The sequence below is a fragment of the Apodemus sylvaticus genome, chromosome 12 (genome assembly GCF_947179515.1).
Source record: "Apodemus sylvaticus chromosome 12, mApoSyl1.1, whole genome shotgun sequence".
Lineage (NCBI taxonomy): Eukaryota > Metazoa > Chordata > Mammalia > Rodentia > Muridae > Apodemus > Apodemus sylvaticus.
In genome coordinates this window covers 40,617,730-40,634,351 of record NC_067483.1, presented here as the reverse complement: position 1 = coordinate 40,634,351, position 16,622 = coordinate 40,617,730, and positions in this window count along the sequence as shown.

Here is a 16,622-nt window from a genome sequence, read left to right as displayed (position 1 = left end):
TTGCCTGCAGGTCCTATTACTCTGTGGTCACTACTACTTGCCTAGTGTGTACTACTAGTTATTTGGAGAAAGGAGGAGGAGGAGGAGGAGGAGGAGGAGGAGGAGGAGGAGGAAGAAGAAGAAGAAGAAGAAGAAGAAGAAGAAGAAGAAGAAGAAGAAGAAGAAGAAGAAGAAGAAGAAGAAGAAGCAGCAGCAGCAGCAAGGCCTTTAATAGAATGTACACAAGACCAGCAAAGAGAAAGCAAACAGCAAAGGATGGAGGGGGTCAGGGTCACAGGGTCACAGGGCACACAGAAAATTATCAAGCTCTCTGGGCTCATAAGGATCTTAACTCATGGTCAGCCAACAATCTCACTTCACAGAGAGGGTGACTGGGGCCCAGCCGAGGAGTTCCAGAGGCCTCTGACTCCTGGGTTCGTGCTGGAGAGCTGGGGTGGGTGGGCTGACTGTTTCCTGTGGCGGGGTAGGACAGTTTTATCCAGTAGGCCCCAGTGGACAAGAACACGTGGCTTACTGACTCCCGCTTCCAGAGTCAGTGCAGACTGTCCTTGGATCTGGGTATGTTTATGAATTCCAGGCCTCTGAGCACCTGAAGGGCTTTTGTAACAGGCTGGATTTATATTGGGCTCGACTAACTTGGGTTCTGGCAATCTGGTCATGAATTTTTTTGATCCCAGGAGGGCAGGGGTAAGATGTCTTCAGAGAAAAGGATGATCCAATTCTGACACGGCCAGCCCTTTCCCTACACCATGTCTGCCCCAAATATTACCCACTGATTGACCCCTATATCAAGACGCCCTTCTGTGAGGGATCTTGAACTCTACCCCCAAACTCCTTGGGGCTTCACCAGTGGAACAGCCCAGGGGTAAAGATGATGGGAGCGAAGAGGAACTGCTGGGACCTGTAGGGCCCAGTTGGCCTCTCTAATCACACAGCCTATCTATGAGATTGTGGTGAAGATTGAGGGACAGGGTAAATGCAGAAGCTATGAGATGATCAACACTGGTTTAATGGGGGAAGGGCTGAGTGTATCGATAAGGTGCACTTTGGCCAATCCGATGTCTTACATGGAAAGAGTTTTCAGAAAAGAACAGAAAATGCTTCTTAGATCTCCTATCAAAAGGATCATCTTCCTCACTGCTCTCTGAAGCGCTCATGCGCATGCGCCTTCACTGTACACTGAGGTGAGAAAGGCACGTTTTCTTCTTGCTGAACCGAGTTCAGAAGCTTCTGGGCCCTCAGCAGGCAGCACTGGGGGTGTGGACTGATAAGCAACGTGCCAGCTGCTTTTAGAGCAGACCGTACTAGGCGCGCTTGCCCCCACCACACCTTACGTGGAGAGCCTGGGCTAGGTACACATGGCCCGGTGAGACAGGACAGCTGGGACCTTTGTGACCCGCTCCTTCATCCCTGTCCCAACACTTCTCTGCAAAGCCCCCACGGAGTTTGCCTCTCCAGGGCTTTCTGGACTCCTGTGGGCAGCTGCTTTCCCATGCTCATTACTGGCTCCTGGTGAATCCAAAATTACCCCTACTCACAAGAAGGGAAACACACGCCCTCTATAGCTGGACAGCAATTTGTCTTTGTGGTTCAATTTCCCCCCCCCCCCCAAGAAATGGCTTGGCGGTGTGCCCTCTTCCAAATACACACCCATTCAAGCACTGTGGGTTCTCCTGAGCTAGGGAGAACAAAGAGGTGCTGGCTTCTCTCCCACACTCCTGGAATGACAGGCTTCTATACCCTTCCCATGCTGGGCAGGAGACCCCGAGCACATGAGAAGTGCACAAACCCAGGGCGCTGGAGGGGGGACACTTGAGGGTACTTTGCATGTCTTCTGCTCCCCCCAGCAACAGATGGAAGTTAAAAAAGTCAGTCCCAAAAACTCAGGGTGGGGTGGGCTCAGCTGTGGAGGAGGCTGGCCTTTACTGGGTGTTAAGAGAGGTGGGGCCACTTGCAGGGATGGCAGCTGGTGGGAGACCCAGGGCTAGGAGAGGTGACAGACAGAGGAGCATGCGTGCTGACAGTGGCACTGCTGAGGAGGCGTGCCTCTGAACACCTCACAGCCTCTCCACAGTCTCCCTCAGCATCTCAGAAAATAAGAGCTCACCATCCTTTTCTGGATGAAGAATATGAAACTCCCAGGATTTCTGAGGGGTCTGGATCTCAGGGCTTCCAGAGCGCCCTCCTCAGGTTCTTTCCCAGTTGACTATTGCCTGAGGAAGTCCTGTATAACTCCTTGGGAGGGTCAGCCTTCCTCATAGACACCACCTTTCCTTAGAGGCTTTCTTCCCAGTTTGGAGAATGTCCCCTAGGAGACAAGTTATGGTGGTAAGAAGAGTAAATGTCCAGGGCTAGGCCAGTGGGGAGCAGCAGGTCAGAAGACCTGGGGCACAGGAGGAGCCCAGGGCATTCAGGCGTGAGGAGCAGAGTAGGCCATCTAGAGGGCAGACAGGGTCCACCCCCATGAGGGAGGTGTGGGTCCCAGGGTTGCCCCTCTGTGCTGGGAAGGCAGGGTCTAAGCCTGGGGCTACCTGATGGCCAAAGATTTTAGTTAGCCGAAGCCAGGGGGGTGAGAAATCTCATTTGCAAGCCAACCAGCTAGAGGGTAGCTGCTGTTTCTGTGAGCTCTGCTGAAAAGGATAGTCAGAAGTGTGTAGGGGGGTGAGCTTTGGTGAAGGTCCTAGCTGGGAGGAGGCGGCCTTCTCGCCCAAGGTCCCTTCTATATAGAGCACCCACCTCCCTCTCAGGAAGAAAACAGGTTGGGCTTCTCAGAGGGCTGTGAACCCAGCCAGGAAGGCCCTTCCTCTTCCCTTCTGTTCCCCCCTAATGAGGGACAGAGTTTACTTCCCCAAATTCTTTGGGGTCACTTCCTTTTGCCTTTGTCACTTGGGTTCCCTGATAGGCAAAATGAAACTTGCTTTGATGGGGGTTTGTACTAGGTGCCCTGCTCTGGGCTCAACAAACTGCCCTGTACTGTGAGGTCCTGCCCTGCCTGGCGAATGCTGAGGGAGACAGTATCACCTTCCAGGGCTTGAAGGGAAAGAGAAGGCTATCAGCAAAGCTAGGAACAAAGTGTGTGAAGCTGAGACAGCCCCAGCTGGGGCTGAAAAGGGAGATTTGAAAAAGAGAGGCCAGGGCTATTTGCAAAGTCCCTTCGCCAACTTTAATCTCCTACCCCAGGGACCCCAATCTGAAGGTGTTCTCCACATTCCATGGAGTGGGGACACCAAGGCTCAGAAGGGTTCTGTGTCACAGGCATAGCAGAGATGGGGTGTAAAGCCGTCTAGCATCCTTACTGTGGCTACACTTCCCTGGAAGGCAGGCTAGTGACGGGCTGCAGGGTGCAGAGGGGATGACAAAGGCCCTGAAAGAACTAAGAGGAAAGGACCCGCTAAGGGGAACCTGGAGCACCCCAAGATTCTGTCTGATTCTGTGTGCTGTTCCCAGAGAGCGTCCATTGCTGTAGTTGCCACTGACAGCTGTAACAGTTACTATGGAGTGTTACTCCCTGCCAGCAGCTAAATACTGCAGCAAGAACGAACACATGTGCAACGTGCTTAGTAAGCATGTCCCCCCCCCCCTTAGTCCTCAAAGGGACAAATAAAACCAAAACTCCCATTGCTATCTCTCAAATGAGGAAATCAGGATCCAGACCAGTGAGAAACCAGCCAAGACCTCACAGTGAGTGGCAGAGCTAACGTTCCCAGAGTTTACACACAGCCACAAGCCTGAACACTAACTCTATCCTGCTGCCGGCCCCACCCCCATCCCCTTTGGCATCACCCAGTCTCAAGACAATGGCTGGGAAGACAGGCACTGTTCCCGTGCCTTTAAAATACTGGGACAATGTTTTCATAGCCGAGACGAACCAGCCACATCCTTGCTCGTGCCCTGTCAGACGCCACCTCCTTCCTATAAGTCTGGCTCCCCTCTGTCACTGTGCCCAGAGGGTGGGGTGGGGTGGGGTTTCCATCCAGCTGATGCTCCACGAAGCAGAACCTGAGTTCTAGGAAGTGGAGAGAGGAAGTGGGTCCTAGAGGAGGGAGGCTGCGTGTGGGTAAGCAACGTGGTGGTAGGCGTAAAGGATGCTGGGACTTTCCCTTCCCCAAGCCCCTCCCCCTGACAACCAAGTTCCCCAAGCCATCACAGGCTGAGCGCTCTGGTTAGGTCTCACTCTTCCCACTCCTGTGTATCTCCCATCTTGTCAGCAATACAGCCTTTCTCTCCCTCCGCCTCTGGGAATCTTTTTACTACACACAGCTCCCGTGGCCTTTCCACCCACTACATACTTGCAGGTGCATGGCACAGGGACAGAGTTTGAGACGCATGCTGTCACGGGTTTCTCTGGCACTGGGACTGGTCGGCAAGCTACCCAAGCTCTAGGAAGGCCTGGGCACCCTTGCTGCCCTCCCAGAAGTCTCTCTGGTTCTGTTCCCCCTTTCGCTAGTTCTGTTCCCCCTCCTGGTAGCTAGCTGCCAGATGCCCCTGCCTCATGCTTGTCCTCTGTCTGCCCCTAGGCCAGGTCCTTCCACCTGACTTGGCTGGCGCAGGGAGGGAGGGAAGCCTGTCTGTTTACCCAATGGAGGTGGCACCGTTGTTTTTGTTTGAAGATCAGGGTTTCCACTGGCCGGTGGTTGTTTTAAATACCCAGGAGCAAACTCCCTCAGCTTTCCAGTAAAACCACACTCCCAAGCCCAATTGGGACTGCGGTGAACTGCCTTGTCACCTGGAGGCAACACAGCCAACACCAAGACGCTGTCCCACCGGCCCCAGAAAGGTGCCAGGCTGCTGTGTGTGTCCAGCTAGGGAGGGTGACATGCTGGAGAGGGTGACCTGTTGCGGAGAGTGCCCGGTTCAGGGGTGGGGGTAGGGTGCCCCCGTCTGCTCCGGCTGCGCGTCACCGCGGTCTCCGCACCTCCCCCGCGCCGCTGACGTGGCCGCCGCGCGTCACACAATACTCCGGGAAGCGCTGTCCTTATTTGGGCGCAGACACGGTGCGGCGGCGGCGGGCGGGGGAAGCTGCGTGACCGTGGCAGCGCTGCACAGCTCCGCCCTCCGGTCCCAGCCAGGGCGGGGCGGGCACGCAGCCAGCCACGTCTTGGGAAGGGACGCTGGGACGCTGGTTCCGTGTCACCTCTGGGCCGGGAGGAGGGCAGACAGTCTTCCCAGGCTTTATCTCCCATCTCCAGGGTTTCTCATGAAATGTCAAAGCTAGGTGGAAACGCAGATGGCCAGTCACAGATGCCTTAATCCCCTGAGACCGGAAGGCTGGGACGCCAGGGCCATTGTGAGCTGGTGCAAAGGGCAGGCTTGCGCTTAAACTAATCCTAGTGCCAACAGTTCTCAGTTTCCTCCAAAAAGCAGAGCACATATCAGCGTCAGTGTTTGTGAGGATATGATGCCCCACCCGCCTTGGTGTCAAAAGTCCCCTAAACTGTGCGTGCTGTTCAGTCTCCCATCGGTCACTGGGCGATGGGGAGGAACCTGGCCTGGCAGCCATCTTAAGGTAGAGGCCGGTGCTGACACCTACCTACCCATCAGTGTGTCTGGGGCCTCATCCAGCTGCTCTGAGAATGACCTCTGACCTCATTGCAGGCTTAAACTTTGTCAACAATGTCATCTGGTGTTGACCTTTTTTTCTCAGGGCTTGTTTGTTTGGGGCTTGGGACTACTCTCCCAGCTTAGCCAGGAAGAGCATGGGAGCTGTCAAAGTCTCCAGGCAGTCACGGTGAACAACACACCTGTGTTGTACTGCGTACCACACACCTGTGTTTCACTGCTAACAAGTCCGTTTCCCCCTTTCAAACGTAACTCAGACTCCTGACCTAAGCCCTAACAAGCCTTTTCCTGTAGGACTGCAGCTGCGGACGACGCCCTCATTCCAACACTGGCTAGGTCTGAATTGTGTCTGCTCCTCCTTCTCTGTCTGCCGGTAGCTGAGCAGTGTCCAGTGTGGCTCTCCCTTCGTGGGAATTTGGAGTGTCCAGAGGGCAGGAGACTTTTCTTTTAAAATCGGAGCCCTCCACCTTCTGGCGGTGTTTAGAAGGGGGTTGCATCCCCTTCCCTTGATCTCTTTAGTCTTAAATAAGGCCAAAGGTGCTCAGATCACACGGACAAATGATTGATTTATGACCCAACTGCAAATGGCAGTGAGTCACAGGGCCTAGGAGAGCAGGCAGATCTCAGCCTCCTCCCCACACAAAAGAACTGTCGGGTGGCCAAGACAAAGATGGTACAGTGAACAGACAGGCACCTCCCTTTGGAGGTGGTTGTCCTCATTTAAAGAAAGGCCCTTGAGGATGACACCTAATCACATGTACTTAAAGGGTGGACCAGGTGTCAGGTCAGCTGCTCCTAAGTGCTGGGTGAGGCTGGCCTAATATCTCTCTCTAAACTGGATAGGAGAGTCCAGTACTCCTCAGGATAGTTCAAGTTCCCCCCTGAGTGTGGGGCAGAGGGCAAGACCTGTTGCCTCTGACTGGAGCTCCTGTTTGCCTCAAGTCGGCTCAGGTTAGGAGTGGAGCTGTTGCTGTTCTGGAAGGCTTCATACCATGCTGAGGTAGAGCTCAGCCTTGTTCTTTGCCTCTACATATGAACACAGAAGCCCCTGTCCCCTTTGAGACAGGGTCTCCCCTCAAATTCTTGATCTTCCCACCTCAGCTTCCCGCCTGCTGTGAGCCCAGAGAGTGTGTCCCCACCTGGACACTTGGCTGTCTCTGATGTGCAGCACATCAGAACATAGTTACTTAGCCAAAGGTGTGGAGCAGGAGAAGGGTTGTTTCAGCAAGGGTGCAAACAACTAAAAACCGGAGTAGTGGTGGGTGCTTGCACTCTTAAAGCTTCCTTCTCCCTCCTTGATATGTGGGCGGGATCTGCCAGGCTGGCGTGTAGGCCAGGGATGGGTATGATCTTCCTCCGACTTAAGGTTGCTTCTGATTAGGATTGCATTCTGTCCAGTGCTATAATGAAAAACCATGACCAAAGCAATTTGGGGGAGTAAGGAGTTTGTTTGGCTTACACTTCCACATCATAGTCCTTCACCGAAGGGTGTCAGGACAGGAACTCAAACAGGGCTGGAACCTGGAGGCAGGAGCTGATGCAGAGGCCATCGAAGGGTGCTGCTTACTGACTTGCTCCTCATGGCTTGCTTAACTTGCTTTCTTATAGAACCCAGGACCGCCAGCCCAGGCATGGCATCACCCACAATGGGCTGGGCCCTCCCACATCCATCACTAATTAAGAAAATGCCTCAGAGCCAGATCTTAAGCAGACATTTTCTCAATTGAGCTTCCTTCCTTTCGGATGACTCTGGCTTGAGTTGACACAAACATAGCCAGCTCACTTGCTGACAGTAGACTTTACTTTGGATTCAGAAGCTGGGCAAAAAAGAGACTCTCTGTCTAGGTGCTTACCTGTTCCCACTATGATCATTCCAAGGTCAGTGGAAACACTCTAGACGGCAGTCAAATGCCTCTGTCCATTCAACTCAGCTATGGGTTTCCACTTGCACTGCCCAGGTCTTTGGCTGGAAGAAAGCAGTTGAACACCTGGGGCACCAGGTTGTTTCTGCCTACATAGGGCTCGTCCCTGACTCCAAGGAGTTCCTGAGTCAAGAAGGAGGGAAGAAAACTCTGGGCTAGAATGGAACAGATGTTTGTTTATTACCCCAGCCATTGTCCTGACGCTGGTTCCTCCTGGCGTGTTATGGTCCCTCATTAGTGGCTAAAGCCCAATTAAGGATGACAGTAAAAGCCAGCTGAAGGGTAACTTTAGATTTCTCTGCTCCACTATTCCAGTGGGGGAAGAGGGTTGCACATGTATTCCTTTTGGAGGTGGGGTATATGTGAGTCATAGCATATGGGTGAAGGTCTGAGGAAAACTTGCAGGAGTGAGTTACCTCCTTCTACCATGTGGGAACCAGACATAGAACTCAATTTATCATGCTTGGCTGCAAGCGCCTTTACTCCACTGAATCATATCACTGACCCAAGTATTTTAAAGCTTTTTAGTGTGTGTGTGTGTGTGTGTGTGTGTGTGTGTGCGCGCGCGCGCGCGCGTGCGTGCCACTTGTGTGCGGATGATCAATGAGGCACCCTAGAGCTGGAGTTATAGGCTGTGAACAGCCCAGCGTGGGCACTGTAAACTGAACTCTGGAGCTCTGCAAAAACAGCTGGCGTTTTAATTGCTGAAACAGTGCTCCAGCCTTGGCCTGGGTAGTTTAACAGGCTATCTTGAATGTTTTCTTATGTTTCATAACAAAGCTATATAAGGCATATATTTCTCCTTTGCCTTAGCTTCCCAGAGGCTGAGAGGTAGATTTAGGGGTTTGATGCTAAAAAATCAGCAAATGCCTACTTCCTCTCTCACCTTATTATTATTAATTTCTAATGTTTAATATATGCATATATGTTTATAATATTATAGTTTATATAATATAAGCATATGATACAATTATTTCCAATTTCTATGTGATTCAGCATTTTAAGCTGTTGCAGAGTCTTCTTAGGACAAATCAAAGCTGGGGATGTTGGCTCCCACCTTTACTCTCAGCACCTGGGAACAGAAGCTTCTAAAGACAGAAGTTATGCTTAAGGAAGAGCGACATCCTGCCCTAGTCCAGGCCCAAGCCTGGCAGCAGGGTTGAGGAGAGATTCTTTATTGACTTTAAGATCAGACTAGGAGATCAGGTGAGACCATTTTTCAATAAACAGGGGACTGAAGATACGTGAGTTACAGAGTGCTTGCCTAGTCTACAGAAGCCCTGGGTTTGATCTCCATTTCTGCGCAGACTGGCCACGGTGGCAAATGCTTGTAATCGCAGCATTCAAGAGGGAAGACAGGAGACTTGAAGCTCAAACACATTCCCAGTTATGCGTAAAGTTCCAAGCCAGCTAAGACTATATGTGCCCCTGCCTGCCTGTCTGAATGAATGGATGAATGAATGAATGAGTGACAGTATTAATGCGTAGCATGTTCTGACCCTACTCACCAATAAGCAAACAAATGACAAAAAGTGGGAATAGGCATGCAGGCCAAGCACCCTTGCACAGTAAAGAAATAAACACAATTCTTTAAAACGTTTGAAAAGTGAGGCTGGGCATAGTGTTGTGCACCTTTAATCCCAGAACTAGGAGGCAGAGGCAGGTGGAGCTCTGTGAGTTCGAAGCCAGCCTGGTCTATAGAGCAAGTGTCAGGACAACCGGGGCTACACAGAGAAACCCTGCTTAGAGAAAAATAAACGAAGTGCTGATAGCATACTCCAATTACACTGGTTATTACGGGGTAGGCAGTAAGTATTCTAGGCTCTGTAAACTCATTTCCTCTGACCACGCTGAAGTAAGAGCAGTCGTTATTAGCCCCATTTAACAGATAAGCACACTGAGAGCCTTGATAACTTGCATGAGAGCACAGAGCTAGTATTTGGACCCGGCAGTGTGGCTCCAAGACAGGTGCACACGTCTCTGATGGAGTGAATGAATCACAAGTCCATCTGCTCACAAAGCCACGTTACAGTCCATCAGGGAAAATAATCACAAAAACGAGAGGACAGAGCAGGCAGTCCAGACCACCAATGACAACCTGATTCCTTTCTTTTAGTTATTTTTTTGGGGGGGGGGCTGAGGGTTCGAGACTGGGTTTATCTGTGTAGCCCTGGCTGTCCTGGAACTCACTCTGTAGACCAGGCTGGCCTCGAACTCAGAGATCCAACTGCCTCTGTGTCCTGAGTGATGGGATCAAAGGCGTGCGCCAGCACCATCCAGCTAACAATCTGATTCTTGGTGGAGGGGGTGGGAAGGTGGCTCGCAGACCCCTCCCTACCTTTCTCTACCTTTGCGGGCAGGGTGAGGCATGTGGGTGACAGTAGCATGCTATCAAAGTTCAAAGGGCATGTCTGAAAACATACCCTGGGCCAGCCTATAAAGCCCTTAAAGGCAAAACGAAGAACTAAACTTTGACCCGTAGAGGAGCCCTGAAAGGATTCAAGCAGCAAAGAGACAGGCTGGGCTGGCAGTTTGGGGCTCTGACTGAGGGAAGAGCAGACAGGGAGGACTTCCCACAGGAATGCCTCAGTGAATGGCTGCAGAGCCAGAGCCTTGCACTGGATATCAGAGATCAGCTCAGGAAGTGGCCAGCAGAATATCTGTCCTGATGGGGAGATTTCTGTCTCAACAGCAAGGGATCTCATATTCTGCTGGGGCCCAGGCATGGTCAGTGCGGACCGCAGATGGCAGATTAAAACTGAGCCGGGGGCAGATCTCCTAGCCCAGTACTCTCTCCTTACAGATAAGCAGACGGAGGTGCAGGGGGAGACTGCCAGTCCAGCCATCTCTCTCTGTCTCTGGACTCCTTCCTCTGACCCGCATGGATCAGGTGCTGGCCTTTCCTGGGCCTGAGCCTGTGGTGCTGTAAAGAGATACCTTGGCCCAGAGCCGGGAGGCAGAAGGGGAGCCACTGCCATAGGACCCCCCCACCCCCCCCCCATTCCTCCTGGCGTAGCTCTTTCAGAGATGTTTCCTCCACTCTTTGCCCCAGCAGTCCTTCACAGCTGCTTGTCCCAGACACTCAGGCCCCAGGAGGCCCAGCCAAGCAACATCTGGGTCACTTCATCAGTCTTAGGGCCCCTCTTCTTGTTTTCTGTCTGGAGATGAAGTGGGCCTGCCCTGGGCCCCCAGGAAGGAGCAGAGGGGCTTTACAAGGGGTCTGTCCTCTAAGTTTGCAAAGAGGCAATAAATCCAGCTTCAGATCTACTGCTGTCCCCAAGTCCATGTGTTCCCTATTGAGTCTCCGGCACTTGTAGTCACACCTTCGGAAGACCATTGCAGAAGGCCCGTGAAGTGGAGGCGTGGGAGGTCCCATTCTCGAGGCTTCTAGGATAACAGGCTTTTAGCAGACAGTTTCCCCCTTTTGTTCCTAGGTACACCTAGGAAGTCACAGGAGGAGAAACATACAGCTAGGACTTTTCCAGCCAATACTGGTCTGGCCATCTGTCTGTGTCTCTCTCCAGTTCCTGCTCATGTCCTGTTCACCATCCCCCCCCCACCCCCCCACCCCCATACTCCCCCATACCACAGGAACAGAATGTTCCCTCTCCCTAGACACTAGTGAGGCCCTGGGGCATAGCAGTTGAGGGGAGGAGTAACCCCCAGGGCAACAGAAGCCTCTGAGAGCTCATACAGTCAGTCTGCAGGGGTGGGTGGGGGGTGGGGGTGGGGGATGGGGGGTGGGGCTAGCACTTAGTGACAATGTAGAGGATTGAATTTGTGATACTTTCTAGTCTCTCTCTTCCAGTGATGGAGCTAGAGCCGTAAGAGCTAATACCACACAGCACTGGGGACAGGAGTGAGTTTGAAGACCACCAACAGACTGTTGGAAGAGCTTTAATACATGGAGGTCACCCGGCAGTTGTCAAGACTCTGGCTGGCCCCTGACAGTAAAAGTGGCTAATCCTGGAGAGTTTTGTTTTTAATTTTTGTTTGGATACAAGCTCTTCTGTATCCCAGGCTGGCCTTGAACTTGCTCTGTAAGCTGAAGATGAACCTGAATGCCTATTCCTCCTGTCTCTCTACCTCCCTGTGCTGGAATTATAGACATGCCTTACCATACCTGGTTATTACCATGCCCCTGCAGTGCTGAACGTGAACCTAGGACTTCCTGCATGCTAGGCAAGCAGTCTACCAACAATGCTACATCCCCAGAACTAGAGAGTTCATTTCTTGCCCTGTCTAACGCTCTGGGTCTCACCTCCCAATCCTGGGTATCCCCCCTGGGACTCTTGGCTCAGTATCCACTTCTGGAGCCTGGTCGGGACTCGACTCTGTTTCTTTTGGTATGCTGGTCACTGTCTAAAGGGCAAATGCTTTTGTCCTGGGCTGCTAGGCATGTGTGCTATCTGCCAGTCTGATTCCCACCAGTCACTCTCCTAACCGCCTCATCCCCCTATTTCTTGAACTAGAAACTCTTTTTAAACACTCAGTCCATCCAAGTGCACTACTACCTCTGGGCATTAGTTGGACTAGCTGTCATCTGAAGGCTGTCTCAGAAGGAGGCTGATTTTCCACCACATCGCACACACAGATTCAGATGGCAGAACTGTCTTTGTCACCAAAGGTAGGTCTTGCCCACTGCTCTCCGAGGTTCCTTTGGTTTGATATCTTACCCACTCTCTCCTCGCCATGCTCTGGAACGGAGATCCAGCTCCCGTGAGGTTCACAGCCTTTCAACCTCAAGCTTCTCCTGTGTGAGAGAAAACTGGACACCCCCAAAAGACACTGAACTCATCCTCCTGTGGCTTCCTAGTTGCCTGATCCTACGTGCCACATGATTGTCGCTTGCACTCAGCTTCCAGTGCCTACCCCCCTGGGTACCCTGAATGCTGAGAGTAACCCCCAGACCCACCACCACATTTCCAGAGTCTGAAACCCCAGACTCCCCAATAAATAAACCTCAAGTCAATGGGCAAATGAATGACTGAGGCCAGAGCCACAGGATGGGCACCGGGCCTAATGAAGAGTCTTAGATACTAAGGTCAGAGAATGAGATTTAGTACCAACCCGACCAACAAGCAGCTGTGTGACACTGCCCCCCCCCGCGCCCCCCCACACGGGAAGGCCTCCTTTTCACCCAATATTTTCAAAAGAAGGAAAAATAATTGTGTAATTTTCAGAAATACTTTATGAGTCTATACCCATGAGAACTTTGGTTTATTGAGCATTCATGATATGAAAGTCCTGCACTAGGTCCTCTCTGTATATTATTACCTCTGGTGTACCCAGGACCCCAGAAGCCTGTCTTTGAAAATGGCAAAACTGAGGAAGAGAGATTGAAGACATCTCGTCACAGAAATGATAGGCGCTGCCTGCAGCTCAGCGCCCAGTTTTGTCTCTTTGAAATATTTGCATGTGAGCTGGTGGGGGAGATTCAAGTAGAGGAATGAGCCAGCTGGGAAGAAATCCAGAGAGCTACGCTGTAAAGAGCGATGGCCTTTCTGGACTCACATTTTTGCCCACGTCTCAGCCAGGCTCCAGGCTGTGACAGTGGTGACAGCAATGACAGCAACGGCAGCCATACCTGTTCCTACTTACTGCCCGGGAGCCCTGCGGGCAGCAGCTGGACTTGACACTTAAGAGGGTTTTTTTTTTTAATTAATTAATGAATTAATTTTGGTCACTTTGGCGCCGGGCAGTGGTGGCACATGCCTCTAATCCTAGCACTTGGGAGGCAGAGGCAGGTGTATTTCTGAGTTTAAGCCCAGCCTGGTCTATTCCAGGACAGTCAGGGCTATAAAAAAAAGCCCTGTCCTGAAAAAACCAAAAGAAGAAGAAGAAGAAGAAGAAGAAGAAGAAGAAGAAGAAGAAGAAGAAGAAGAAGAAGAAGAAGAAGAAAGAAGAAGAAGAAGAAGAAGAAGAAGAAAGAGGAAGAAGAAGAAGAGGAGGAGGAGGAGGAAGAAGAAGAAGAAAGAAGAAAGAGGAAGAAGAAAGAGGAAGAAGAGGAAGAAGAAGAAGAAGAAAAAGAGGAAGAAGAAAGGGAAAGAAGAGGAGGAGGAAGAAGAGGAGGAAGAAGAAGAAGAGGAGGAGGAGGAAGAAGAAGAAGAAAGAGGAAGAAGAAAGAGGAAGAAGAAGAAGAAAGAGGAAGAAGAAGAAGAAAGAGGAAGAAGAAAGAAGAGGAAGAAGAAGAAGGAAGAAGAAGAAGAAAGAGGAAGAAGAAGAAGAAGAAAGAAGAAAGAGGAAGAAGAAGAAGAAGGAAGAGGAAGAAGAAAGAGGAAGAAGAAGATGAAAAAGAGGAAGAAGAAAGGGAAAGAAGAGGAGGAGGAGGAAGAAGAAGAAGAGGAGGAGGAGGAGGAGGAAGAAGAAGAAGAAGAAGAAGAAAGAGGAAGAAGAAAGAGGAGGAGGAGGAGGAGGAGGAGGAGGAGGAGGAGGAGGAGGAAGAAGAAGAAGAAGAAGAAGAAGAAAAAGAAGAAGAAGAAGAAGAAGAAGAAGAAGAAGAAGAAGAAGAAGAAGAAGAAGAAGAAGAAGAAGAAGAAGAAGAAGAAGAAGAAGAAGAAGCTGCCTGGCCTATGCATTTCATGCACAGGTGAGTCCTTTCTTGGCTTCTATCCTAAGAACAAATAACAGAACGGGTTACTCTCTAGCTTCCAGACTCTTCTCCTTAACACATTGTCAAAAATGGTTCTCTATGGTTTACAATATGTCAGAGCTCCCAAACGAGAAAGCCCTAGTCTGCACTTCCTTTAGTCAGATGGGCAGTGTTCTGCTTACTGCATGCCCAATCCTCTGTACGCCGGCTGTGGCTGTCCTGACTCTGGTCACCTTTGGGTTGGTCGGGGAACAGTTGAAAGACAGGCTTTGCAAGCAGAGCTCGCATCCCCAGTTCTATTCCCATGAGCAGGCTTCGGGGACAAGGATCTTTTCTTCTGTTCTTAATTCCTGTTTCTGAGTAAGTCGCAGACTGGTGTCTTAGAACAACCTTGGGTTCAGCTTTTGAGAAGAGGACAGAGCCCCCTTTGCAGAGATGTGTGGAAGGATTCATCAGTACTTCCGGTCTTCTTAGGGAGGGGCGAGGAGGCAGCTGGTCCACCCTGGTGATGTGCCTTATCAGTACTGGGCAGCATAGCAAGGTGCTGGCGATGCTGATGTTGGGAAGTGAGATCAAATTAGTATCTGCAGCAGCTACACACAGGCTAACTCAGCACCCTCACCCCAAGGCTTCACCAGACACCAGGACACAGCAACCCCATATTCCCTCACTCCCGCCAAACTCCAGCTCACTCATGCACTTTAATACGTACACTCACTCAAATATAAATAACACCCTCCTGCCCACACTGATACACACACACAGAGACCAACAGAATCACACACAGTGCTGTGTGGGAGGGAGCTGAAGTCATTCTCCCAGAATAGCTCAGCCCGGCCTCTGCCAGCCGAGCCACCGAGCCTGCCTCAGGTTTCCACATGTGGTCAGAATGGAGAGGTAACCTTAACAACCGAGCCAAGGCCCCAAGGCCCCCCACAGAAGTACACACCACTCATGGCTTCTAAACAGAGAAGAAGCTGTGTGTTTTCCTCACAGACAAGGCCAGGACAGAAGGGCAGAGACCCTGGGTCTAAGGAGGGCAGTTTGGAATGCCAAGTCATTCTCCAGTGAGCCACACAGGTAGGCCAGACAAACGGATGGAATAGTCAACCAAGAGCCAAGGAAAAGAAGATCGGGGCTCCCATGGCACTGAAGTTTCTGGTGCAGATAAAGTGTAGACTATCCTCAGCACTGCTATCACCAAGGGACCAGTGACCTGGACTGTGGAGTCATAGTCAGCACAGTGTGTCAGCATTACGCTCACCACACAACTCAGATGCAGGTAGAAGAAGAAATAAAAGAACGGGGAAGAAGAAATTAGCAAGAACGGCAGAGGTAGAGAGGGTGAGGTAGAGACGGAGCCCTTTATTCTCCTTATCCTGATGTCCAAAACACTCCAAGGACAGGAGGCAGTGGCGACATAAAAAGGAAGAGGGGCAGGCTTTTTCTTTGATGCTTCCACCAGCTCCTATCAACCTAGGCCACCTTCCCCTTTTGTTTTGCTTTTGTTGATGTTTGAGACCAGATCTCACTATGTAGCCCCAGGTGGTGTAAAACCTTCTATGTAGACCAGACTGGCCTTGAACTCACAGACATCTGCCTTCCCTGTGCTTCCCCAGTGCTGGGGCTAAAGGTGTGTGCCACCACACCTGGTGCTATATCATCCACTTAAAGGCAGTTTAAAGAAATTTCTTAAAAAATTAGGACTCACATAATGTATTTGATGCTATCAGAAATCAGTCCTAAGGCTGGATGTGGTCGAAAACACCTTAATTCCAGTCCTCAGAGAGGCAGAGCCAGCCTGGACTACCAGTGGAGTTCCAGGCCAGCCAGTGCTATACAGTGGGAACATGTTTCAAAACAAGCAAGCAAGCAAACAAACAAACAAGTAAACGATTCTAGAACCTAAGTCCTGATTTGGAGATCCTGCTTCTGTATGGTGTCTGGGAATGCTGAGTGTGGGAGAGTCAAGTCTCTCTGGAGACTTAGGAATAGAAGCCAGGGAAGGAGGAGGCCTGCTGGTTCTTGGGGAGGACTATGCATGACAGCATCAGGGTACAATCCGAGATGCTGTGGTCTTTCTGCAGAAACCCAGCCAGATAACACGATACAGCAGCATTGTCCCCAAATCGGGATTTAAGTTCTAGAATTGTTTGTTTTGAAACACAGTTTCAAGGTGTCGCTCTGGCTGGCCTAGAACGCTACAGGTAGACCAGGCTGGCCCCTGCCTCTCTGAGTACTGTGATTAAAGGTGCTTGCTACCACACCTAGCCTTAGAATTGATTTCAGGGTTGGAGACACCTTACCTGTGTGGCCAAGCAGCAGCATCCCAGGAACTGGGGGAGCCAATGAAAAGAACAACCATGCTTGTAATCTGCAAGCTATGTCCTATCCCGGCTCTACTGAGAGGTCACTGTGTAAACCGCAAAGAGATGTGAATATTCACACAGGGGCACGTCTGAATTAAAGAAAACCAAGGTTTGCGGACAGTTTTCTTTTCCCCATTAATCCGGTTATAGGATGTTAGTCCTAGAACACCAGACCCGAGC